General features: G+C 40.6%; 2 long non-coding RNA genes across 3 annotated transcripts in view; one reads left to right on the forward strand and one right to left on the reverse strand.

Moving 5' to 3' along the window:
• Positions 1 to 3,943: 3,943 nt before the first annotated feature.
• On the reverse strand, positions 3,944 to 4,940 carry LOC120441809. Its single transcript, XR_005614305.1, has 3 exons — positions 4,515 to 4,940; positions 4,191 to 4,239; positions 3,944 to 4,094 (listed from the first exon to the last, which is right to left on the reverse strand). It is a non-coding gene; the product is annotated as an uncharacterized LOC120441809 (long non-coding RNA).
• Positions 4,941 to 7,860: 2,920 nt separating this feature from the next.
• LOC120441807 overlaps positions 7,861 to 25,338 on the forward strand; it is a 35,030-nt gene continuing 17,552 nt past the window's right edge. The window contains exons 1-3 of one of the 2 annotated variants that reach the window (XR_005614303.1): positions 7,861 to 8,156; positions 9,370 to 9,428; positions 9,584 to 9,665. This is a non-coding gene — a long non-coding RNA (uncharacterized LOC120441807). The remainder of the gene's footprint in view (positions 8,157 to 9,369; positions 9,429 to 9,583; positions 9,666 to 25,338) is intronic. The other variant, XR_005614302.1, reaches the window with a different exon arrangement.

Consider the following 25,338-nt stretch of genomic DNA (forward strand, 5'->3'; position numbering starts at 1 on the left):
ACCATGACACATGTGAGTGACTCCCTTTAAGAACCCAATCAAACTATTTCATTATTTAATATTACAATGAAATGTTTGATTTTTGTGTGATTTAAATAAATCTGATTGCATAAAAATTAGAGTATGAGTTTAAATGTCCTTACTTCTGAGCACAGCTGCCTGAACCTATAGATTTTAAGCTAAATGCCTGTAGGCAGTCCTGGAGGTGAAGCACATTGTTGTACTACAGTAAGGAAATAATTATTTGATCCCCTGTTGAATTTGTAACATTGCTCAGTGAACCGCCTCTATTTTTTATGGTAGTTTCACTTTAATGGAGAGAGACAGAATATCAACCAACAATCCAGAAAAAACACATTACATAAAAGTTATAAATTGATTTGCATGTCATTGAGTGAAATAAGTACCCAGCCAGAATTCTGGCTCCCACAGATTGGCTGTGTGCCACTACGCATCTCAACTTGTTATGTGTATAAAGCACACCTGTCCACAGAATCAATTTCCTCCACTCCAGGCTCTCCACCACAAAACCAAAGAGCTGTCAAAGGACGTCAGCGACATGACTGTGGACCTGCACGAGGCTGGAATGGGCTACAAGACCATCAACAAGAAGTTTGATGAGAAGGTGACAGCTGCTGGTGTAATTATTCAGAAGTGGAAGAATTATAAAATTTTATAAAATTACCATCAGTTGCCCTCAGTCTGAAGCTCCAGGCAAAGTCTTGCCTCATGGGGTGAGAATGATCATGACAAATGTGGTGGATCAGCCCAAAATTACACAGCAGGAGCTTCTTAATTATCTGAAGTCAGTTGGGACCACAGTCACCAAGAACACCTTTGGTAACGCACTACGTTGTAATGGATTGCCTTGTTGGAGGAGAAATGCTGAGTATGACCCAAAGCACATCATCCCCACAGTCAATCATGGAGGTGGAAGCATTATGGTTTGGGGCTGTTTTTCTACTAAGGGTACAAAACAAGTTCACTGCATCAAGGGGCAAATAGATGAGGCCATGTACCATAAAACCTTGGACAAGAACCCCCTTCCCTCCACCAGAACATTCAAATTGGGTCAACGGTCTTTCGGCATGACAATGACCCAAAAAAGACCGCCAAGGCAACAAGAAAGTGGCTAAAAAGAAGCAGGTTAAGGTCATGGAGCGGTCTAGCCAGTCTCCAGACCACAGTCCTATAGAAAATCTGTGGGAGGAGCTAAAGCTTCCAATTGCAAAGTAGCAGCCAATAAACCTAAAGGATTTTGGGAATTTCTGTAAAAAGGAGTCGGCCAAAATCTCCAAGAAACATCTTACCGCTGTGCTTGTCAATAAGTGCTTCTCCACCGAGTACCAAGACTCTTTTGGTTCTTTTTGTTTAAGACAACATCACTTCGACAGTCTAAGAAGTGGCCTTAGCCTTACAAAGCAATCTTACACGGCAATTAGCTTACATGGGTGGGTTGTCACTAAATGCAGCTCAACTGGGCGTTCCTCCTGATATAAACTAGCCCTTGTGCTCACTGTCTCTCTCTCTCTCTTTTTCATCAACCTGGGACCTCCTCTTAGTGTCTGTTTATTTTCTCTTATTTGATTTTTCATCTTTTCACAAGCCAGTTTGTAAGAGTACTAAGAAAGTTTGCTCCCCATCCTAAAAAGCAAGAACTTTTTCCTGTCTGTTCCTCCGTGAACTTCACTAACTTCCCTTGTCTCGTGTCACTTCCTGCGCCGATAATCTCGCACTCGCTGCTGTCCACGCTCATACAGAGGGCTCTTATGAGAAACAATTTACTTTTTGAGCGTAATTTGTCACCGGAGCAATGCCGCTTCATTAGCATATCATCCTGCTAACTCTTGCCTTTGTTTTGACAGATAGCTTTCATAAGTCACTGGTAAAAACCTTCAGCGGACGTTTGGGGTTTTACTGTCACATAGGCTCCATCTGCTCGCTTTGGTGGGGTTTTTATGCCGCGCCATCATTCACCTCCCACAAGCAATAAACACTATCTCTCTACACCCTCTTACTTTCTCCCTTGCACTCACTTTCTCTTTCGCGCTTGCCGTTGCGGAGGTCTTCTTTATAATTCTCTTTCATGGGAAGAAAAGACAACAGAGCAAGAAAACAGGCAGTGTATTGTAACGCTGAGAGTTTTGATCTATAGTCAGTGTTAAAGCTCATGCCCTTATTCGCTGCTGTTTTGCATAAAACATATACACTGAGTGACATGGCGTGCGCCTCTTTAGAAGGAAAAAAAATAACTTCAAAGATCTTCTGAGGAATTTCTTCTGATTAGAAAGCATTACCCCATAAAGGAGAGCTCAACTTTTGACTCCCGCTGTAATGAAAGTATCAAAAAGGGAGTGGCTCCTGAGCCGCAGCCTCTGTCGCTGCTTCGTTCTAAACAGATCACTGATGAATACGTGACATAATCGATGTTAATTTCTCTCCTTTGATACTGCTGAATTTATGGCATCTATCATGCATTTGTACATAGCCTGGCAGGGTGATTTATGAAGCCTGCCCACGACAGACATTAGGGATGAGATACAATTGTTTTCCCAAATCAAAATAAATGGGTCACACAAGGTTCTCATATCGTCAAATATTTTGCAGCAGAAAGCCAGCCCTGCAATACTGACTTTATAATTGAATCGTACCAAAGCACAGTCGATTTAAAACAGTAGATTTGAGGGATGAGGAAACTGTCAAGTCATGCATCATAGTCAGCGTTTCACCTTAGGTCGTAGACAAGATTACTTGAGTCCATTTCAATCTTGCTGTTGCAAAACAGATTCGCAATGACACATTTTTCACACACAAAAAACCCATTAAAAAATAAGAAATTTAAATAACACAAGCTCTGGTGGATATTTTGGAGTTTAAATATTTTCAATAAAAGCTGAAGCTCTGAATATAATATGAGAAGTTGCTCTTTGAGTTGCCACACGATGAGGCGTCACCACAGGCCAGGGGGTTTTAATGCGCGCAGGATATTGACCCAATTGCTTAAAATAAATATATATATAAAAAACCAAGCCTCACCTACTAAAGGACCTCTTTCATTTCTTCTCATGCCATCAATCTCCCTGTTTTTCTCATTTCAGTTTTGTCATGTCCACTTTGTTCGATTAGAATCCACACAGAGTGTGACTTTATCAATTTCCTCCATATGAACCAATGAAATCACTTCCTTTAACAATTTGATCTTTTTTTTTATTGGAGAACTATTCCTGCCATGAAAACAAAAAAAAGGAGGGAAGGACTCAACTGTACAGCCAATTCACCCGTGATCAATCACCAAACTTCATATAACAAGTGTGCTTGGGTGTTTTCACATGACTTTTAATTTGAAATAAAGGCAACCCGGTATATACAGTATGAAGGGCTGGTGTTTGGAGCATAAGGTAAAGTGCTTTCGATTCATAGCTGACCCCTCAAACTCCTCCTGCTGTAGGCTACATGTAGCTGTTTTGAAATAAGGCGAGCATGTTGAGGGCTTCCATCTCCATTTGTCACAGGTTAGGTTTGAACTTGTTGGTGTGCACCGTACAAACTACATGAAAACAAACAACTTCTTTACATATGGCTGGCAATATAAAAAGGAACAGAGATTGGAAGCTGTTTGCCAGAGTCCAGCGGGTCCTCAAAGTTTACATTTGATAGTTAGTCCCTAAATTTATGCTTCCTTGTGGATATTAATAAAAAAGCAGTCATAAAAATTATACGGCTTGGCTGTTATTCCTAAAATACTGTCAAACAATCTGCAGTTTCTCTTCCCTTCCACCCTTCCCTTTTACTCAAATACACAAGAAGAATATTTATTCTCCGAACAGAACATAAATTTTATTTTGAGGTATAAAAATTTTAACATGTCTAGACAAAACAGTGTATTCCTCTAGCAAAGCGAGGGCATGCTGTCTTTCAAGGGCTCGTTATGTGCTAAAAATGCAGTAATAACTGCGGTCTGGGTGAAGTCTTTTCTTTTAACTCAAGGCTCACGTGTTTCCCCGGCGTTCGCCTGTGGCATCATCGGCTCTGAACCGTAAAGGCTCAACTCCTGGATAATTTCTTGGCTTCCTTCCACAGGATTATTGATCCCTCTGTGATGAAAGGGAGTTCTGTACTATTATAGTTACACCTGCACAAAATGCAATCATTTGTTTTTGATCATCGTGTCAAGTACATAAGCAGTTTACCATTCATCAGCAGGCGCCAGACCTCCTTGGTAACAATGTGAGACGTTAGCTGCAAGAGGAGCACTTTATTGTGTGGAATCAAACTCAAAGAGAGGCGACTAAGACAGCTACACGGCAAGTACAGTAAAAAAAAGAGTTGCTTCAAAGCTTTGCCAATAATATTACAATAAGTGTGTGTGCGTGTCCATCACACCCTATCCTTTTTGTCCATAAACCCTTTTTGTGGTCTTCCTCTATTCATTCAGCCTACAACCTCCATAATATGGGAGTTTATACGCAAACAAAAAAGTGATGATCAATTAGAACAGTGTTTGTGTTCATTACCTGAATTTACAGATGGTAACAACTGCAAATTTGCTGATTTAAGTAGATTCATTTGGTAGTAATTTGATGATGTTCTGGTCCTAGTGAGACAGATGGACGGAGGCCTTTTGATGTATCAGTGCGAGACCTAGCAAAGACACATGGTAAGTATATTATATTCTGCCTGCTAACTCCCTGACACTGACAACAACCACACTTGACATGGAGCAACATTAGATGTGTTGATTTAGTGCATGACTGCATTGATTTGCCTTACCACTAAGTGTGCAATGTTCGTGGCTCATACAGCACATACTGAGTGAGGCGTGACTAACAGTAAAAAAAAGAGGAAAAAAAACATAGGGGGAAAAAAAAGATGAGGTGAGAAGTGAGCCGTGGCTTTAAAAGAGCTGTGATAGTTTATCAGGCTTTTCATTCTCAATAGCAGCTTTTATGAAAGATTTGCAAATCATATAATGGTGTGAAGCCTATAAAACATGTGGTCTCTATGACAACTGTGACGGCTGTTAAGAGCTTGAAAAATGAAACTATATGAGAAAATAAAGTGGATACGTGCACAAACACGAGTTTTTCTTGTGAATTTTGAACCAACCAGCGGAACCAAATGAAAAATGCCTCTCTTTCTGTGTGTGCGCATGTGTGTGTGCGGCAGAGTCGACAAAAGATACTTGCTGGCAGTGGCGGGGAGCGAAATCTACCTCGCTGTCAGTCTACCACCTGCATTGTTGTGTTATGACACTCCAAACATCTGGAGTGCTCTTTATGTTTTGAAGCATCCAGTTTTCTACAGAAAGAAATTACCAATCAAAAAGGAAGGCAGCTGTGCCTCAGGGCTTGTAAGGAAGGCTTTGTGACTGCAAGGTTGCCAGTTTGACTCCCCAGACCATCTGGGAATTTCTGAGATGTGGGAGGTGAATGAAAAACGCTTTTTCCCCCCCTTCATCTTCAAATGATCCAGTGGCAATTCCCTGGTAATTCTGGACCGCTCCCACAGAATAGGGCTGTTGCTGTGCGAGGAAACCCTCGGGCAGATCAGATAATAAGGAAGCATGCTTTTTTTTCCCCCAGCATGCTCGGGCTTTAAAAATGTCAGTAGTTAAACAAATACAATTACAAATAGAATGTGATTAAATATGCATAAGTGAAATAAAACTATTGATATACGGTATATTTGCACATTATAAAATTTGAAATGAAGTGTGAAGTAATTAGTATCTCATTAACAGTGTTAACAGCGTGAAAAAAATATATTCCATTAGTGTTTACAGACTGCCCAAAGTGTCTGTGTATTATTGTTTACTCAAAAATAAGCCCTTTGTTACTTTAAATTTTACTACTAAGCTGTCTTCAACATCCACCCCCTTTACTACAAAAAATTACAAAACGCATGGACGCATTTTGCTTAAAGTCTCACTGTGTTACAGTGTGCTGCACATAGCGATTCAACAAGCATGTGCACCTTCTGCTCTGCACCATAAGGGTCTTTAATCTTATTGGCTTTACAATGTGGTTCTTACTCACTCATCTACACACCAATGGAGCTGCTGTGCAACATCATTAGATGATCTTATTTTTAGAGTTATGTTATTTTAGAGTTACTTGCAAAGCCAATAGTGGCTAAGGAAACAGAGTATGGAAACGGAGCACTTTTTGAGTTGTCTGCTATTATCTTTCTTTTATTGGTAGAAGCACCTTCCCGAGAAAACCAATAGTGGTGCACCAACAGAGAAAAAACTGTTGGTGCTGATTTTTATACACCAATGCAGCCATCTTTAAACTGTCATGGTAATATAGAGAATTTACAATAAATAAGATGGGATTTAAAAAGAGAAAAAACAAACATGTGGTCACTCTGGCACATCAAATGCCTCAATTCAATCCAGTTGTATTTATATTACCCTTTATATGGCAAGATAAAGACCCTTGAATAGGAGAAAGGAACCCCAACATCCTTTGACCCAGTACTTGGCAACAGTGGAACAGAAAAACTCCCTTTTAACAGGAAGAAACCTCCTGCAGAAGGGGCAGCCATCTGCTGCGACCAGTTGGGGGCGATGGGAGGAAGACTGTGGAAGAGAGCCAGAGGTTAATAATAACTAATGATAACTAATGCAGATTGGTGTATAAATGTATAGTGGATGCTGAAAGGTAACAGCCCTGTTTGAAAGAGTGACAAAGCTTGTGTAAGACGACAGGGAGCGTGACGATGGTGTGACGGGTAGCAGCTCTTTCCCCATGTGGAAAATCCACGTTTTGTGCTTTTCATGTAGTTTCACTTTAACTTGCTGTTTGATCAACTTTGGCCAACAAAACTATCTAGTTAGGGTCGGAGTTTGAGTTAAAATACATTCTCCCTGCACTGAACAAGCAGCTATATAAAGTAAGACTGGTCTCATTGTTGTTACAGCCGGCGTGTCATGACACAGGCACCAGCAGCTTCTGACAAAACAGCAGCATTTTGGTGTGAGAACAGCCTGACCAAAACATAACAGAGTGTGTGTGATGACCTGCTTGGAATATGTACAATCACACGTTGCTTTCTGTTAACACAGTTGTGAGGTTTTTTTTGGTTAAGCAGCTGTAGTGCGAAAGCTTTGTTTTCCATCCTGTAAAGTGTCAGTGCAAATTCAGTCCACACCATTTTACGCTCTTTCGCAGCATCTATTCATCATATATATGAGATGTGGTGGCAAAATAAAATGATGTAGCTGTAATCATTATCATTCATGTGCTGCAGTGGCACGGCGGTAAAAAAAAAAAAGCATCAGTTTAGTGTAATCAATTGGTGAACCTGCTTTCAGCCAACAAGTGTGACATGAAATTAAGGAGTATGAAAAGTGACTAAAAATACACCCACGTTATTGGTTACTTATGACATATTGCATGAACACATTGTTTTTATCCTCCTCTGATACTGAGCCCTCGAGATGTCAAATTAGATCCATGTGCGCAGTATCACCGCGAAGTAATGCCTCAGATTTGCTTTAAAGTTTAACATGTATTTGAAGTACCTGTGAGACTCTGTATCCAAAGATCCAGTATCAGAAAGTAGAGGAAGAAAAGTGGTAGGTTACGGGAGTTGAAGTGCTAAGACGCTCGCCTTATACAGCACTCTCTTATCTGGAACACGGGTATCACTATAAATGTTTTGACCTCGGACCTTGAGGCAAAGAAACAATTCAAATAAACCTTTGATCACGTCTGATTCAGTTCTCCAAGTCTGCAAGTTCACAGAGACAGAGTCGAACCAAGAGGGGGAGATAGAGAGAGTTGGGGTGGTGGCCCTCAGCGTTTATCAAAGAGCTTTTCAGAGCCTTTGACAACACTTCCTCACTTGCAACAGCAGCATACTGATCTACAGGAGCCCACGCACAGGCACACAGAGATCTCTTCAAGGTCTGGATAATGTGTGTGAAGCCAAACAGAGCCCTTTCGTACTGCAAAATCAGTTTATCTGCTATATCGGGGAGTAAGGCTGTAAAAGGCGATGATTATAATTTATTAAAACGCATGGCATTGACTGTCGCTATCACAAATTCACACAATTAGAAAAGGGGGTTTTTTGTCTCTTCAGCTGACAACACTGGATATTTGAGAACCACTGCATTTATCAAACACGGCGGGGAGTCTTCATCTAAAAAGGTTCGTTTCTTGTGGTGTTAAAAGCTCAGCAGCAATGCTGTGACAAAGTATTGCATGGGATGTGTCGTTTTTGTACCGGCTTCTTTCACATGAAAGCAAACAGGTAGGTATCGCACATGTTTAAGACCTCTGCAGGATTCTTCTTTTCAAACAGTCACTGGGAAATTAAAATTACAATAATACTCACCTGACTAGTCAAGCTAACGTTAGCTATTAGCTATAGCTGATGAAAAAAACACAACAAAAAACCCCAAGCCTGCATCTTGACATTTTTGCTGACAGAATAACTAGTTGGCAACAAGAAATACATTTTTACATATGTGTGCGTGTTGCATTGTTTTAAATGTCAAAGATTTTCTAGTAATAGCAATTAAATGTCCTACTTTTATTTGTTAGCCCATATGCGCAAAGTTAAGCCACACGCTTAGCAACAATATGTAAGCCTTTTTTTTAATTTTTTATTTACAGTGCTCGTCATGAGCATGTCGACTTCAGGAGCTACAGGAAACAGTTTTTATTAGCCATAGCAAGAATCGCTTCAATTTAAAAAAGGGGTTTTATACAGGTAGAAATTTTTAACATGGGCATAGATTTTTGTTTGTGTGTTGCAGTAATGATAGTTAATTTAAACGTTATGTTTTGTTATGTTATCTTATGCTATATTATTCAATTCAATTCAATTTTATTTATATAGTAAAAAAATCACAAAAACTGTCACAGCATATGGAAAAGATATATATAAATCTTATAAAGTTTGTATGTCTTGTGTGAAACTTGTATGAAAAGCATACAAGAGTGAAAACAGATATAAGATCCCTTGGAAAATTATATAAATGAAACTTGTATGTTTTGGATACTTCCTAAAACAATATATGAAAGTAATGAGAAAGTTTTTACTATTTTTATAAGTTTTTACTATTTCTTTTCCATATGGGTGTCAAGTTTATATTGTAAGGTAAAAATCCTACGATAATACAGCAAAAACCCCAACAACCAAATGATCTCCTTTGTGGAAGCACTTGGCAACAGTGGGAAGGAAGAACTTCCTTTTGACAGGAAGAAACCTCTGGCAGAACCAGGCTCCGGGAGGGGCAGCTGTGGAAGAGAAACAAGCTCTGCTCTGTTGTGTTATGTAAATATTATCAACGGTTATCCTGATGTAGGACATAATTTGTGTTGTGTGTTTTGTTTTGTTATGACATTATGTTTATAGTGCACTGTCAAGTCTGTCTTCGTCGCCCTGTACATGGGATATTAAAGAGGATGGTTAAGGTAAAGTCTTTAACCAATACTGCATAAAACAAAAATGTGTTGACGTACTAGATAACTTAAGGAAGAGGGATGTGTTGTCAGCACAGCTCTGTCTTTCATTCTGTATCCACACAGATATGACTATATTTACAGTACTGGCCTTGTTTCCCCTTCAGCAGCTTGTGGCCTAACGGGACACTCCCTCTAACAGTGATGCAAATAGCCACCCCAGCTGTCACCTATCAGGGAGGATCCTCGGTGAGTACATAACCGGCCGTGTCCCATCACTGCAGCCTATGTCTCCCTTCATTTCCCATTACAGCGGGTGGGAAAACATTGGTGGAGGCAAAATAATGGGCCTGCTTAGATATGAGGAGGAGTAATCTAGGACAGGAATTAAACTTTCATCTCCTCCAAACAGCATTTCAGCGACTCGACTGATTCGTCTCTGCGCAACAGTGCCATTTGTAAACTCAGACATGAATTATTAACGGTGGAGCTTTGCATATCGTTGAGACTCATTGGACAGCATTTACATCTTGGCACTTAGTGAGCCGCAGCTTCTGAGGTTACAGTCGAGGTGCGGTAATAATGGAGCTTCGCACACTTTAGTAGACAAGCAAAATAAGAATTACTTGATTTTGAACACGGAGGCTGCGCCGCATGTTATACACAGATCGTACATACAAGAGCCATTTATGTTGCTTTGCCAAACACACATACACACACACAGGAGCAAAACTCCTGAAGTCGAAACTTAATTTTGTCATTACAGGAAGGTAGCATAAGGCTCCAGTTAAGGTTTCTGCTGCCTCTGCAGTTCCACCTATATATATTGCCTTGTGTATAGAAATTGCCAACAAAGGGACGATTGGAACCATATGCCACTCATTTATTGCAGTGCTGTTGTTTTTTTCACAATCAGCCACTTAGACCCAGACTTGTCATTTACATATTTGCATGCAAGACAAATAGTCGTATACGTTGTACATCAGCACACCTTAGGGAGGGGTGCTGATGGGGAAACCGGTTTAGAAGTGGAAAATGATTTTTTGACACAGATGCTTGTTGAGATAAGGGTCTGATAGTGTGATGTGTATTACAACTGGAAATTTTTAGGTTTATAGAATTATCAGGACCATTTGGGGTTTTTCGCTCTATTAAGCATTCAAACGTGATTTTATGAGCTGGCAAGTAAAAAAATTAAAAAAAGGCGACATTGCTATTATTACAACAGGGACAAAGTGCAGGTCGTAAAAAGTCCCCCAATCCATTAAACACAAGTTTAAAAAAAAGAAAACTCTAAAATAGGCCTTTTAATCTCACTTTACTGCTGCAGCATATATAAAAAGAAAAAAAAATGCTGAAATTAATATTTAAATATTTCACATAAGGTGGTCGTTAAATGTGTACGGGGTTGTTTGCAGCGCAGCCTTAATTTATGCTGAAACCCAGCAGATCAGATTTCTGGGGTATGCAGATAATCATTAACCATTTCAATTACAGTCAAAGCATTAGATCTTTTTTTTTTCATTTGTCCATCTGTGTTTTTTTTCTTTCTTATTTAAAGAAATAAGTTGCTACTATTGATTCAAGTGTGATTAAAAATTGATTGGCACTTACGTTGGGTGCCAGGACTGGAAACTCCCTGTACATCACTGCTGTTTTGTACCTAGGAGCATTAACTGCAATAAAAGTAGATGACTCTGGAGTCACAGAAGGCCCAACTGGGGCAAAAGGTCCAGTTCGTGGAGGAAGGAGGAGGAAAAATAAGCAATTTATCTGAGAAAAAAGAAGCTCACCTCTAAGACCTCCCTTGGCAGCAACTCAGAAAGAGCCTGGATACTGCAGCAATAAAGATACGCCACTGTCAAATGGACCGCATTCAGTAGTGTATTTGACAGTATTAAAGCAATAGTTCACACCAAATACAGCATGTAATGATCTGATGGTACTGTCATGTCCTATTTTGGAATGTGTTAAATATTTATCGTACTACAGGTTTAATTTCAATTTCATTTTGCGTACCAAGAAGAAGGAAAGGTTAATGCGTGTGTGCATGACTTGTTTTTCCAAGAGACGTGTGCGTATATGCATTTGGAGCCCAATATACAAGCGTGTCAGTACTTAAAGTACTGTGTTTGTATGCGTCAGCGTGTGTTTGCTTCCATCTGTCTCTACAGTATGGTCATCGCTTGGGGCAAAGGGTCAAACTGTGTGACACGGGGAGGTGTCAGGTTATGACGAAGCTTTGTCGCTCAGGGAGGTCAGATGTGCTCCGTGAGAGGGAAGAGGTCATGGTGGTTGTTGTGTCCCCGGAGATCAAATTGGGAAATGGATGCCCAAGTACACATAACTTTTGCTCCGCCGTATCATTAGTGGAGCATGCTTTTTATAGTTTAAATTTGAATCACTTCAGTTTCTGTGAAAAATCTATTGCTTCATGGCCTGTGTGGATCTGAACATTTCTCCATAAACCACTCTGTGCACGTGGGTGCCTGCATGGGGCCCAAGGCCTGGATGAGCGTGTACGAGTCATGTGCTCGTCCACGCAGCAGCCCCAGACAGAAACATCATTGCTCTAATTAGCTGACCTGTCACCATCGACACCCACAGCTGTGCAGCGCTCAGGGAGCAGGCTGAGCACAGGCGGGGGCTGCAAGGTGCAGGGAAAGCCAGCAGTGAGAACACAGACGCTGATGAACACATCCAAGACCTCTGTCATCACCTTCAGGACAAAGGATGGCACCTCATGGTTTTGCCCGAGAGGCTGCCCCACAGATTTATATACTTCAGTGAGACTACACTGGGACTTCCCTTTGCTGTTCTTTGAAATCGAGCAGCATCTGCAGTGTTTGGACAAGTCTTGTTGTTTGCTGACACTGCCTCTTCTCCTCCACTTGTTCCTGTGCAATAATACTAAAAATAATGATTTGAATATTATTAACATTCCATATCACAAAGTAGCAGATAAAATGCAAAAAAAAAAAATACATAAAAAATCCAACAAAGTTTGAGTCCAACAGGTAACATAAAGTTAAAAAAAAACAAAAAAAGAAAACACAAGGTGCAGAAAATAAACAGAAACAGCACTGATGAAAAGAAAGAAAAAACCCAGCACTATAGATATGTACACAAAGTGCTGATTGGGGATTAGACACAGGAGGGAAATGGGACACAGCAGCACATTACCACTAAAGGTGAGGACAACCAGACACGATCAAATAAAACCATCAAATAAAACAGGAAATTAATAAACAACCAAAACTGATACAAGTAGACACAAAACATCCATATTTATCCAACTCAGGGTTTCGGGTGGGGGTGCTTGACAAAGTGGACATCCTTGATGGGTCATGAGTCTGTCGCAGAGCTAACACAGACAGACTGACAACCATTCACATTCACATTCAACTGGAGGAAGAAGCCAGAGTACCCAGAAAGAACCCACACACACATGCAAACTCAGCCCGTTCTCACTCCCGAGGCGTAACATCCTGATGATTTGTCACGTCCCGCGGCATTCCTGAGGAACGCGAAAGGTGACCTTCCGGGTTCTTGTGCTACACGCTGGATTATGGGTGAAATCCAGTAGAATGATGGTCCTGCAGTAATACACGCTCCAGCCATGTATTCCAGCCCTAACCCTAACCATAACCTTATCCTTAACCAGCATTTTAATGACGTTAAATAGTGTTTTCCAAAGCGATTTAAGTAAAATGAACGAACATTTGTAGATTGATTCTAAACGGTTCTCATGTTTCCTCATTTTTCTGATCTTGTCATTTAGGGACGTGTTGGGTGCCCGGAAGCGTAACATGTTGAGGATTTGTCACCTAGCGTAAAATATTACGCTTTGGGAGTGAGATCGTGTTGACAAACTCCATACCAAAAAAAGGCCCCAGATAGCTACTGGATCCATCCTTACCCTAACCACTGTATCAATAAAATAATCATAAAGTCAACATCATAAAAATTAATTAAACTCACTGATAGAATAATAAAGAAATCTAAAAAAAAATAAATCTAAATTTCACACTAGAATTAGAATAAAAATATATCTTTTCCTACAAAGTGAGCTGTATTTTACATTGTAAAGTGATGTTATTAACATTTAGGGTTAGTCTTCACAAGCATCCCAGAAGTATGTTACACTTTAACCAAAATCCAAAGCTGTTATTGCTCTACCGAACAGCACTGAAAGGTGGCACTTGTTCATAGTCATAAAATGTGAAAGCTGGCCAATCATTGTGTCGAGTCACGGGCAGTTCGTCATTCACACTTCAGGTGTGAACCACTATCTGGATTTTACCACCATATTTTAAAGCTGATATCATTCCTGAGGCGTCAAACACAGCAGGTTTATCAGAAGTCGCTGGCGTATGAGAAACACGCACGCAGAGTCCACTGGCATCGGTACCTTGACGCACAGGCTGCTGAAAGACAATGCTTATACAAGGAGGTAAGAGGAGGTGGTGTAAAACACAAGGACTGTCAAACAGGAGCAAGTGATTCATGTCCTGATTGGTGTGTCAATTAGTTTTGCTTTGTTTTCACTATATTTAGAGTGGGTTAAAACATCCTCCTGTACAATGATAACCCTGAGAGCTGAAATAACGTGTACGTGATGCGTTGAAGGTGGTGTGATTATGTGTGTTGCAGCACCACTGGCAAACCCCACCACCACCTTGTGAGTACTCCCTCACCCTGGGAATAAGGGCTCATATTTTATAGCTGTAGTTTTGTCCCAAGCAAGAGTATAGCATTGTAAGAGCTGTGTGATGCTGCAAATTTTAGTATTGATTCAATACCAAGTAAAATGAGGGCCAGTGTTGCCGATATCAATACAAATCAGATACTTTAACCAATAATGGCAGCTTATGTAGGGGAGAGCAGTGTGCCAGGACTTATGAGATGACTCATCATCATTTTTATTCCACAATAATTAGTTAATATAACAAAACACAACTTTCAGCTTTTCATGTATTCTGAAACCATGTTTTTGGAGACCTTGAATGTAAATGTGCCTGTCTAAAAATCGCTTTGGGTCAGCTTCTGTTGTTTAAATGTGCTACAGGCTATAAATAAAATAGGCATGACAATCCAACGAAACTTTTTTTGACATATTGCATCTCTGAGGTATATTTTTAATTAAAAAAAAAAGAAGAATATAGTAAATTAAATACTGAACTTAGTGAACTGAAGTATCACTCCTATCGCAGCAGTATGGATCCAATACCAGCGTTGGTATCAATGCTATCGATATTTCGATCAGTCTGCCCAACCCTAATGCACTGTTTTCTTGTAAAAAAAAATAATTCATTTTAAATCATGTTCATGAAAACTTCTCAGAATTAAAAACAAAAGGAACTGAATGGATGTTTAGTGAATTTTCTGCCAGCAGCAGCAGTAATCTTTTGCTAACAATGAAAAAAAAAGTGGCTAAGACATACAAATATAAGATAAAATGAAGAGCAGCTGAGGAATAACATTGCTGTCAATGAAGCATAAAGTGCATGTTTCCATCCACGCAGCGCTGTAACCTACCAGCTGCTTGTCGGCCCTCTGTGTCTGGATAGGCTGTTGTTTGGGCCGCGGCGCGTCTGGGAACATGAGGGGAGATGACACTGGGGTAGAGATTTAAGACACGGTGCACTGGCTATCGGAGGTCTCCTGGTAGGCCTCAGACACGGTGCTTTGTGCTTTCCGTCCTCCAGCCCAGACTCATCCACAGTCTGGCTGCCACGCACACACACAGGCAGGGCAAAGAAATCCCTCATCTTGTATCTGGTTCAAGGTCCGCTGCAGTTGATGACAGTCGATGACAATCCATTCAGGAACAAGGGAATATCACCTGCGACTTGAAATGGAAAGCAGTGAGAGAAACTTAAAAAAAAGGGAGAAATGCACTGCTAGAGTACAGAATAAAACCAAGGACTTAGCACTTTAATTTGAAATATTGACACACAAACCTGACATTTGCTCTGTATTACAGTTCTCATTAGTATTTTACTTCTTACCAAATGCTACAGAATAATATGCTTTTTCTCAATTTTCCCACCCTACTGTAGATGGATCATCAGGTGATTATAAGTGGAGCACATTTATTTAAAGGTGTAGTCATTATTAATTTTGCGACTTTTAACCATCGAGGGTCCGTCCAAAAGCAGTCCCGTATTTTTCACCGTGCCGCGACCACAAACAAAACTATCGATCGCAAACCCACACCTCTTCCTCTCCCGTACGCGCATGCTCTTCTAAAATATGCATTGTGAATCCACATCTGCTGAGAGCTGGATGCCCCTGCATCATGTTTGAGTGATACAATTTATATCATTTCAGGGGAATGGGTGGAAATCAATGAGATTTAGTTGGCAGCCTAATTCATTCTCAAGGTTTGGATAAAATGTGTGACTAATGAGGGAAAAATGTAAATGTTATGAAGTTTTACTTCATCACCACCTCCTCCTCAATCCCACTGCAGACATAATCGAAGTTCAGAAAGTCAATAAACTATGTGCAGAAATTATTTTAGCTCCATCGTCTCTATTTTCTGACTTTTTTGACTTTTGCCAAAAAAAATATATAAAAATGGAGATGCGCATCCTTTGGTAACAGGCAACTTTTCTTGCAAGTAAGCTAAGCAGAAGTCTCTAGATACAGTGTATTTTCCCTAATGTTAAATTAAAAAGCACTAAAGCGGGACTGTTTCACCCTTAACTGGCTTGCTCAGAAGAATCCCTATTAGTGAACGCTGTTTAAAATGAAACCACATTTTTTGGTCCCTTTTGCAAAGTAAACAGTTACAATGAAAGGAGAAAAACAACTACTGATGTTTTCAGAAATATTTTTCTTGGATAAATATTAAAAGTCATTCGAAACTTTGATCTTAGTGCTTCTGAGCCTTTTCTACATCAAGGAAACTACCCACTTTTCATTCCACCTGTCAACTGCCACAATCTGTTTTTATTTCTAGCTACCATCTCTGTCTGGGATGGAAATAAGCTTCCCAGACCGAGTTAACTGCTACTGAGCTATTGTCAAGTATGTTTGGGAAATGAAAAAACACTGTGAAGTAACTTTTTGGTTGTGATTTTTGTGGTGTTGCATTATTCACTGAACGCAAATAAAAATAACATCAGAGGTGGGGAAGTGTTTCTGTAAGAATAAAGTCACCGTGGAGGGTGTGATATAAACAGAGTGCAAACCTTCAGCCTCCATTATGATGTCTTGTACTGTTTAGCATAATTAGTGGGCATTATTGTGGATTGCATGCATATTTATGGTGTGTGCCAGGTGAAATGTGGAACTGTAAGCTCAGTATTGATCATGTAATGCCCTTCATCAATGTCAGCCTCACAGCATTGTAATCAGCCAAGCAAGGAGTAATTAGTACTGAGGTGTGATTGACACATGGACAGTAACCAGACACCAGCTCACTTTGTGGTTCATTTTTGTGTCTACAGTATGTATATTTGGCAGATGGTTGTTTTTACTGCATGCCAGACTTTCTTGAGCAATAGTTCTCTAGCCTTTCCAACGTTAAAGCATGAAAGCACCTAGCTCAAAGGATGAACCGGTATTGTACCTATACATAACAGACAACTCAGTGAAAAGCCAATTTTGAATGGCATCTTTCTAAAAAAGATACCTACAGCAGATAAACAATATCTGAAAGTCATGTCCTTTAGCAATAGGAAAAAATCCTGACTCAGGACCTAAAAGATGCATCTGACCCTTCAGTTGATCCATCTACTGTTCACTGAAGCCTCATCAGAAATGGTCTCAGTGGAAGTGTTGCTGTCAAGAAGCCATTCTTATGGAAGGGAAACAGGCAGAAAAGGGGGGAGTGTGCCAGATTACAGAGGAACTGGCCTAAAAATCTGTGGCAACAGGTCTTATGGAGTCATGAATCCAAATTTGAAAAATGTTGGTTCAAATCATTTCCATTATATACAGAGGAGGTCAAGAGAGAGATACAACAGTAAGTCCAGAGCTGTCATGGTTTGAAGTGCATTTCAGCCAGTGGTGCTGAAGATCTTGGAATCGAATAATTATAATGGAAGTATGAAATACAGTCGGATCTTGATTCACGATGAAATACCATGACAGTCATGGATTGGCCTCCCCAGAGCCCAGACCTCAGCCTTACTGAAGCAATGTGAGAGAAAAAAAGGCAGCCGACATCCAAAGAAGAGCTTTAAATGTCCTCCAAGTAGAACTCTTCCTGGAGACTACTGAAAGAAATTACAGGAAAACTTCTCTAAGGTAGTTTAAGCTTTGTTAAAGAATAAAGGTTGTCACACAAAGTTTTAACTTTCAACCTCTGCTTTTAGCCTATATACTGTATTTCCTGTTTGCACATGCTTCAATATGCTGCACCCATTTTCATAGCAAAATATAAAGCAGTTACTTTTGCAGAGTAATGCCTAAGCAATGGGTGTGTTGGACTGGTCTGTAAATAAAGCACCCACTGATTTGTGCTCATCCTCCACTTTAGCATTATGGCTGTAGCTATGTTGCTTTTCTGGAAACAGAAGCATAAGTATTTACATGAAAATGCTAATGGCATCAAGCTTGGTTAGCAAGGTGCAATAGTAGACTGTATAGAAACATATGTAACAATAGAAATACAAGGTCATCACCCAGCTCAACCGAAGCACAGTTTCTTGCCTATTAGTGCACTTACTGCACAGGAAGTCAAACCCATTTGTCATATAATTGCATTAAAATTGCTTCAAACAGCACACATGGCCCAGTTCAGTGAACAAGCTTAGGTAAACTTAAGAACATAGCTATAAGTTAATAGTGTAAATATCCAGCTGTCAGTTAAAGTGGCCTATTGATAGTAAGCTATAAGCCATTATCAGCCTTTAACAATGTGAGATATAAAAATAATGCCCCACTGGTGTTAGTAAGGGGTCAAATAAATAAAACCGTTTTCTTATACAAAGCTAGAAGCGGGCGTATTTCTGCTCTAAAATTGGGAATTTCAATGTTGGAGCACTTTATAGGGATTGGCTCGCTTTAGGAACCAGCCTCAAATGGCCTATACAAGAACTGCAGCTTTCGGCACTTTTGCACTGTCTTCATTTTTCAGCTGCAAAGGTTGCCGCTTCATGTGTGTGCGAGGATGTGGTGAGTTGATGAGGAAGCGTCTAGAGGCAGGAAAGTGAGGGGGGACATCTTTAATCTGATAGAAATGCATCCAGGCAGAGGAGCTGAGGAACCATGCAGGAAGACAACAGTGATCTATGAGTGCTGAAAACAGCCCAGATGCAGGTAAATGGATGAGAGGCACACTGTTTCTGCTACTGACATTAAAGGAGAATTCCACCCTCAGATTCGCTCTCGCTATATATCATCAGCTTGTGATACTCAGTGAATCTTTATGATAAAGTGCTGTAAATTAGTTTTTGTACACACTTGCATGAAGTAGCCTATAACTTTCCAAGCCTGCCTTGCATTATCGCACAAGAAACTTGCCTGGACTTGTTGCAGTCAGCTGAGATTTATGGTTAAAATAGGATTTTTTTTTAAAGTTAGTTGTAACAGTCTGAGAAAGAGGAGGGTTTTCTATAACATGTTTATGGCTGCAGTGCATTTTGGACCCCTGAGGTTACAGGTCAGTAAAGAGCGGCCGTTTGCTTCCCTGTGGAGTTTTATGATAGACAAATTTCTCTCTGCTCAGATACTCAAAACGATCCCAAATAAAATATAACTATAGTGATATTCTGACTTAATATCTTTGAAATACTTTTGGCCGGTTATAAACAACAGGCTGACAAATACGAGGTACGCTGTTTGTAGCCGTGTAACAATGCTCAGCCTCTCGCTGTGAGCTGGCACATCTTTCAGGTTTAAACAGGAGGCTCTTAAACTTCTCAAACAACTGTCATCTTACCTTCATTTAAACAATGTTTCGATTGCAGCATTTCCTTGCAGTTATTTTATACTCTGACCAACTCCTTCTTCATCACCACAGAGGCTGATAAAACCCCAAAGAGAGGCAAATGATGAATTTTAAAAAGAAATAAAACTGTTTCTCCTGATTCGGTAAGAAAGCAGAGAGTCGGTGAGGAGCAGTGATTTAATAAGTTCCCGGAGCATGAGTAGTTATATTATGCAGATTTAGTTTGTCATTATAAATATATCTGGTTAAAATTCACATTTTATTATGACTAAATTCCTGATATTTGCTTAAAATCTGTGCAACACTTTAACTGATTCATAACAAGGCGCAGTGGTATTCATCAATGGAAAGGTTAACAGCATGCAGAAAGATTTTGGCTTAAAAATGGTGTATCGTGGGCTTTTCATTAAAGCTGTAATAATCGCTAAGTGTTAACAGTGGATATGTAAAAATTGGTGCTGTTCAGGACTCTGCATGAAGAGTTTTGGTATTCCTATTTGTACATTGTTTTAAAATTAGTACAATAAGTTAGAAACCAGCTAATGAACACAGTGGTGCTTTTTTTTTTGCTAAACACGTTTAGCAATTCAGAGATTTACTTCTAAATAATTTATAAATGTTAAATAATAAGTGCTGAAAGGTTGTAAGGAGGCTGTTTAGTACTGAAATTTGTAGTTTAATCATTAAATACTAACCTCAATGAGACAATGCTGTAGCATGACTCCTCCCATGACACCGTAACGTTATAAACGTTAGCGTGCATTAGCATCAGTGTTTCTAGCAAAAGCTGCAGCTTGCTAGCTGTACCTTCATCTCACAAGTGCATCTTCTTTTGATGCTTGTTTTTGATGGGCTGCCACAGAGACTTGCCTCTGCATTGACCACAGCTTTCATTTAAGACAGCTGGGATTCATGGATAATCAGGGCTCCAGAGACTATCTCTCTCCGGCACTTACATTCTGCTAACAATGGCTCCAGATGTAATAGTGTAAGTTGCCGTGTGTGCTTGTGTCATAATTACAGCGAATATTCATAGTAATTCCATAAACACACACACATCTTGTCTCACTTTGTTACATTAGCATGCATCACCCAGCATCTGGGTGATTTTTGGCTTCAGCGTGTAAAATTACAGTGACTGAGCCATCCAGCCACATCGGTGGCACTGTAGACTGTGCCTATAGAGAGATTTTGTTTTACTAGTTTGGTTCACTCTCTGTTTGCTCAGTGTGGCTTATGTGGGCTGGTGTGCGAGCTGTCAATCGGGCCTTCAGCAGACACACTGCCAGCTTTTCAGAGCAAAGAATACTGGTCATTTTAAATATTTTTTTTAATTAAATTTTATTGAAGTGCTTTTGTTTGATTATAAAAGACCCCTATGATGAACTCTATAAACCTGAACCATGTTACCTCACCCAGATCGGGGTTACCTGGGTCCCACTCTGGAGTCAGGCCTGGGGGAAGGGTTCACTGGGGAGCAGCTGGAGAGCTCATGGGCTGGGCTCAGTCTGAAGGAACCACATGGTCTGTAAGAGCCACCGCCAGCTGGAGGGGCAGTAGGGGTGCAATGTGGATTGAGTGGCAGTCAAAGGTCGAGGCCTTGGCAGACCATCTCCAGTTTCTGAAACTGGTTCTCTGTGGTGGAGAAGGAACCTGAGCTTTTGTGTGAAGCAGAGAGATAGTGGCTATTCTCCTGAAGAGGGTCTCGACTCTGTTTTGGAGTTACACGTGGTGAGAGGTGGTAAGCAGGGGTAGGGTAGGTATACTTGTACCCCCCCACCTCACTGGATCCCCGGTAGATGAGTGCTTCCCTTCACACTCGAATCTGCCAATGAGTCCACACTGTTGCCTGTGCCTATATGCTGCAACGGTTCAGAGCACCCAGGCTCTCCCTTGTGTTTTGCTGGGAGGTCTCTGGCTGGAGATTCCAATGTCCCACTGACAGACTTCACGTGGGCCATGACAGTATGATCTAGGAGAGCATGACTAGGAGGAACAGCTGCAGGTCGATGATTGATGTTGTAAACATGCCATCAGATCTGGGGTTATATGTCTTGGGCCCTCAGGTTAAGAGAGGACCAGGGCTGTCAACCTATCACCTCTTAAGTTGGATCAGGATGCCTGACAGCTGTGGCGTAGCCAATCATGTCATGAGGGTATGCTGGGAGTGTCTACCACAGGACATAGTCCATAAGATCTCACCCCACCTATGGCTGGGGACATTAAGTGCCGAGGCAGCTGCATGGGGCAGTAAGGTGACAGTAACCCTAAAACTTGATGGTAGACACCAGAGATAAAGGAAACCAGCAAACCGAAGGAGTCCTGTTGAGCTTGGTTGCCTTGTAGAACTCCACAGGCAGATCACAGGTCAGTGAGGCAAAGGAGGAAGCCTTTTGGGTTGGCCCAAAGTGATTCTGGCAAACCGTCACATGACTCAGAAGGGGAAAATCATTTTCCAGCTCACACTGTCTATAGTAGCAATGAATTGCTGCTGACTTCAACTGAAAATATAGTCAAGTGCTGGTAAAAATACTTTGAAGTCCTCCTCATTCCAACTGACTTTCCTTCAGTGGTGGAAGTAGCATCTGGAGATGAAAGTAATGACTTGGACATCAATTGAGGTAATGTCATCGAGGTAGTTAACTCTTGATGGCAGCATCCATGAGGTGGATGAGATTAACCCCAAGTTCCTAAAGGCTCTGGATGTGGGGGATTTTGGCATTTCTTACAGGGAGGAAACCCCGGGGCAAGTCCAGGACATGCTGGGGAGATTAGTGTCGTCCCCCCAGAAAAGCTGGAGTACGTAGTTCAGGAGAGGGAGATCTGGTCTTCTCTGCTTAGACTGCTGCCCCTGTGACATGGACCTGAATATGTGGCAGGAAATGAATGGATGGAACTTTTCAGTCATCCAACTTTCATATTAGGTTAATAACTGCAGTATATGTAAGAATCTGTTTCTACTGTGGAACAATTTGCACTATATTATTTTAAAAAAAAAATGCTAAGTACACGTTTATTTTTTGTTTTTTTCAAAATGTTATCGAAGTAATTTCTGTTACATATACTTCAAAAAGGAGCGTCCAAATGCAGACACACAACAGACATGCAGGTGAAATATACAAAACATTATTAAAGAAGATACTAAAGAAGATGAGCCAAGAGTGCCGCAGGGAATAGACGGGTTCAGTCCAAACAAAACAGAAACCCTCAAAAAAGAAGAAGAAATTTATACCTGAACCCAAAACGTAAAAACACAAACACAAGAAACAACATAAGGTTAAAAATCAGGGAGGGACACATGCAGGTTCAAAATAAAACAAACCTTAGAGGAGAAGAAAAATACCTAATAAAAGCCCCAGTCTAAGACAGTATTTATGTATTCATTTATCAAACTGAACACAGATTTATGCCTTAATTTGATGAGAAACTTTGCTCGATTCACTTGTGTGGTTCATCCCAGTAGATGTACATTGATGCAATAGTGCAATAATACAATAATAGCTTATTCTATCTATATAACCTGTCAAAAGAAACTCCAAGGGCCATGCTGGCATGCTTGCAGCGCACAGTTCTTGTGTGAGCTGTTGCATAGACAGGATGTGGCGTGTTTTCATCTCCTTGATGTTCCACAGACTCAAGCAACACACGGGAAAGGCAGGCAGGGAGGGAAGGAGAAGTTGCTTTGGGCCTTACAAATGACCTAGATACTTGAGTTTGAATTTCATTTACCTCTATCACAGCATCTAAGTGTACCTCGTTTTCCTTACGCATCCATATGGCAACCATGGAGCTGGAGCGGATACAAAAACAGCCCACAGGTACGCTTTTTTTAAAAAAAATCAGCATTCACTCACTCCTTCACTCACTCACTTGTTCACTCACTCAGAATGGACGAGAGAACGGAAAGATTGAGCGAGAGGGACCTCCGTGTTTCTAATCTCGGAGAACTTATCTGCTCAGTAGGTAAAATGTTTTGCAATAAGCAGGATTTGGCTGTAGCCAGGATAAGTTAGATGTTTGCTATTCTGCTCCAGGACTGAACATTTCCCTCCATGTAATGCAGAGGTTACAGGTGTTAACCACAGCCATTGGAAGTATTGATTAATCGGAAAGGCAGTTTGGCGAGGCTTCTTAGACCATAAAGTGGCTGATCAGAATTCTGGAGCTGCTAGTTCCAACGGTTTCTCGCTGAGCACGGAAGGAGAGGTGAAGAAATGGTGGAGACACATGGGAGAGAGAGAGGAGAATAGCAAGCGATGAGGGAGGTGGAGATAGGCAGGGGAGGGGGGGGGGAGAGAGCGATATGACACATGGGGTAAAGAACAGATGGGGATGATGGAGTGAGGATGAAAGTGTGAGGGAGAACAAGCGAAGAGAGGGAGAGGAATGAATCGCAAGGCAAAAAGAGATGTGAACTGAAGGCCAAGTAGTGTGGGTTATCATATCTGAACTGCGAGACATGAATCTCAATCCATCAATAAGCGCTGCATTTTGATAAAAATACCCCTGCTGCTCCTGGCCTTAATGGATAGTGTGCTGTTGAATGTGTCACTTTTACTCTTCCCCTGAAATACCAGAGAGAATAGGCCCCACTCCACAAAGAGATCTGGATCAAGGTCAGTGATCACATAAAAGGTAATAGTGGCCCTCACTCTCCATATACGTATGCTCTGTCTAAGTGCTAGGTGAATCTGAAAAGCTTGCTATTTCTAAATAATTTTCTCAGATATCCCACAGGTGTAGCTTGCTTTTCATAATTCAGAATTCCTGAGGCTGAACTGCAAGTTTTTTTTTCACTTGCATATTAAAAAGATTTTCGCCTTTGCAAAGGTAGTCTCCTTGCTTAGGTATTCAGTATATCCTTTTTACTCTTTAAACACAGCGATATACAGCAAATTTATTCAGCGCAAACTTTGTATTTAATTAATGGCACTAGTTTTGTAGTCATTATTTCACAAAAATGGTGGTAGACTTTACTTGCTATTTGAAAGCATTGTGAGGTGATTCACAGTTAGCAATATTACAATACATTTCTATCATAATGAGGAAGCTATAGACCTACGCAATTTAAAGACTAAACCGCTGAAATATTTCCCACTGCTATGACAAATGCATGTCTGCTGCAAACCTACCTTTCTGCTGCTTAACTGCTGTCTGCATGCACTCAGCTTGAGCGTCAGTTAGATCTGGGCGTCTTCTTTATTAGCTTTGTGTTGGCAAGTGGCTTTTCCTGGAGAGTTTGGATGTCACGTTCACAGCTGTTTCTGGACCGGGGACCACTAGTACTTTGCCGTCCTTTTGAGGGAATACATTTTTTTAAAATCCACATATATTTTTACAACTCAAAGGTTATAAACAACACTTCCGTGTAGCTACTTTTGACATTTTTTCCTCTGCCCAGATTAAAGGAAAACTCAGGTGACAACATGATTTGCTTGATTTGTAACTGTAACGTGAATACTGAATTAACAGCAATAGTTAAAACTGCTCATCACGTGCTAGCTTTATTGCATTACTAACATAGTTAGCTTCAATCACTGGTTGAGAAATGCTCTGGCCAGTCGATTAAAGTCTCACTATTTGATTTGCTGGTAAAAGTCAAACCACTTGTAAGAAACTTCACCAACTCTTGTTGCAGCTTGAGCCTTTGAGCTGGTATTTGTTTGTCCATCATTTGTTCTGGTGTCCTTTTTCCGCTGGAACATTTTCATCTGGAATCTGCAGACTTCCTTATAAACATCTGTGATATAGATCAGTCAAAATGTCCCGAACATGTTTTGGTTCCTATACATTCATTGTAATCAATGAGCCCATGTTTAACAGTGTGGTACACATATGATGCCTCACTTGCAACTGTTTTATTGTTGTCTGCCATCTAGCACCTTTAGCGCGTGTAGCTCTCTCGTGCATTATAGCGGACTAATTCTGGGTTAGGTCGTTGTCACCTCACCGGCCAATCGAAAACTCACAAACTGCAGAATGCTTTAGTTGACTCATTGTTGACTGGTTGAAGCAGGT

Source organism: Oreochromis aureus, linkage group 9, assembly GCF_013358895.1.
Source record: "Oreochromis aureus strain Israel breed Guangdong linkage group 9, ZZ_aureus, whole genome shotgun sequence".
Lineage (NCBI taxonomy): Eukaryota > Metazoa > Chordata > Actinopteri > Cichliformes > Cichlidae > Oreochromis > Oreochromis aureus.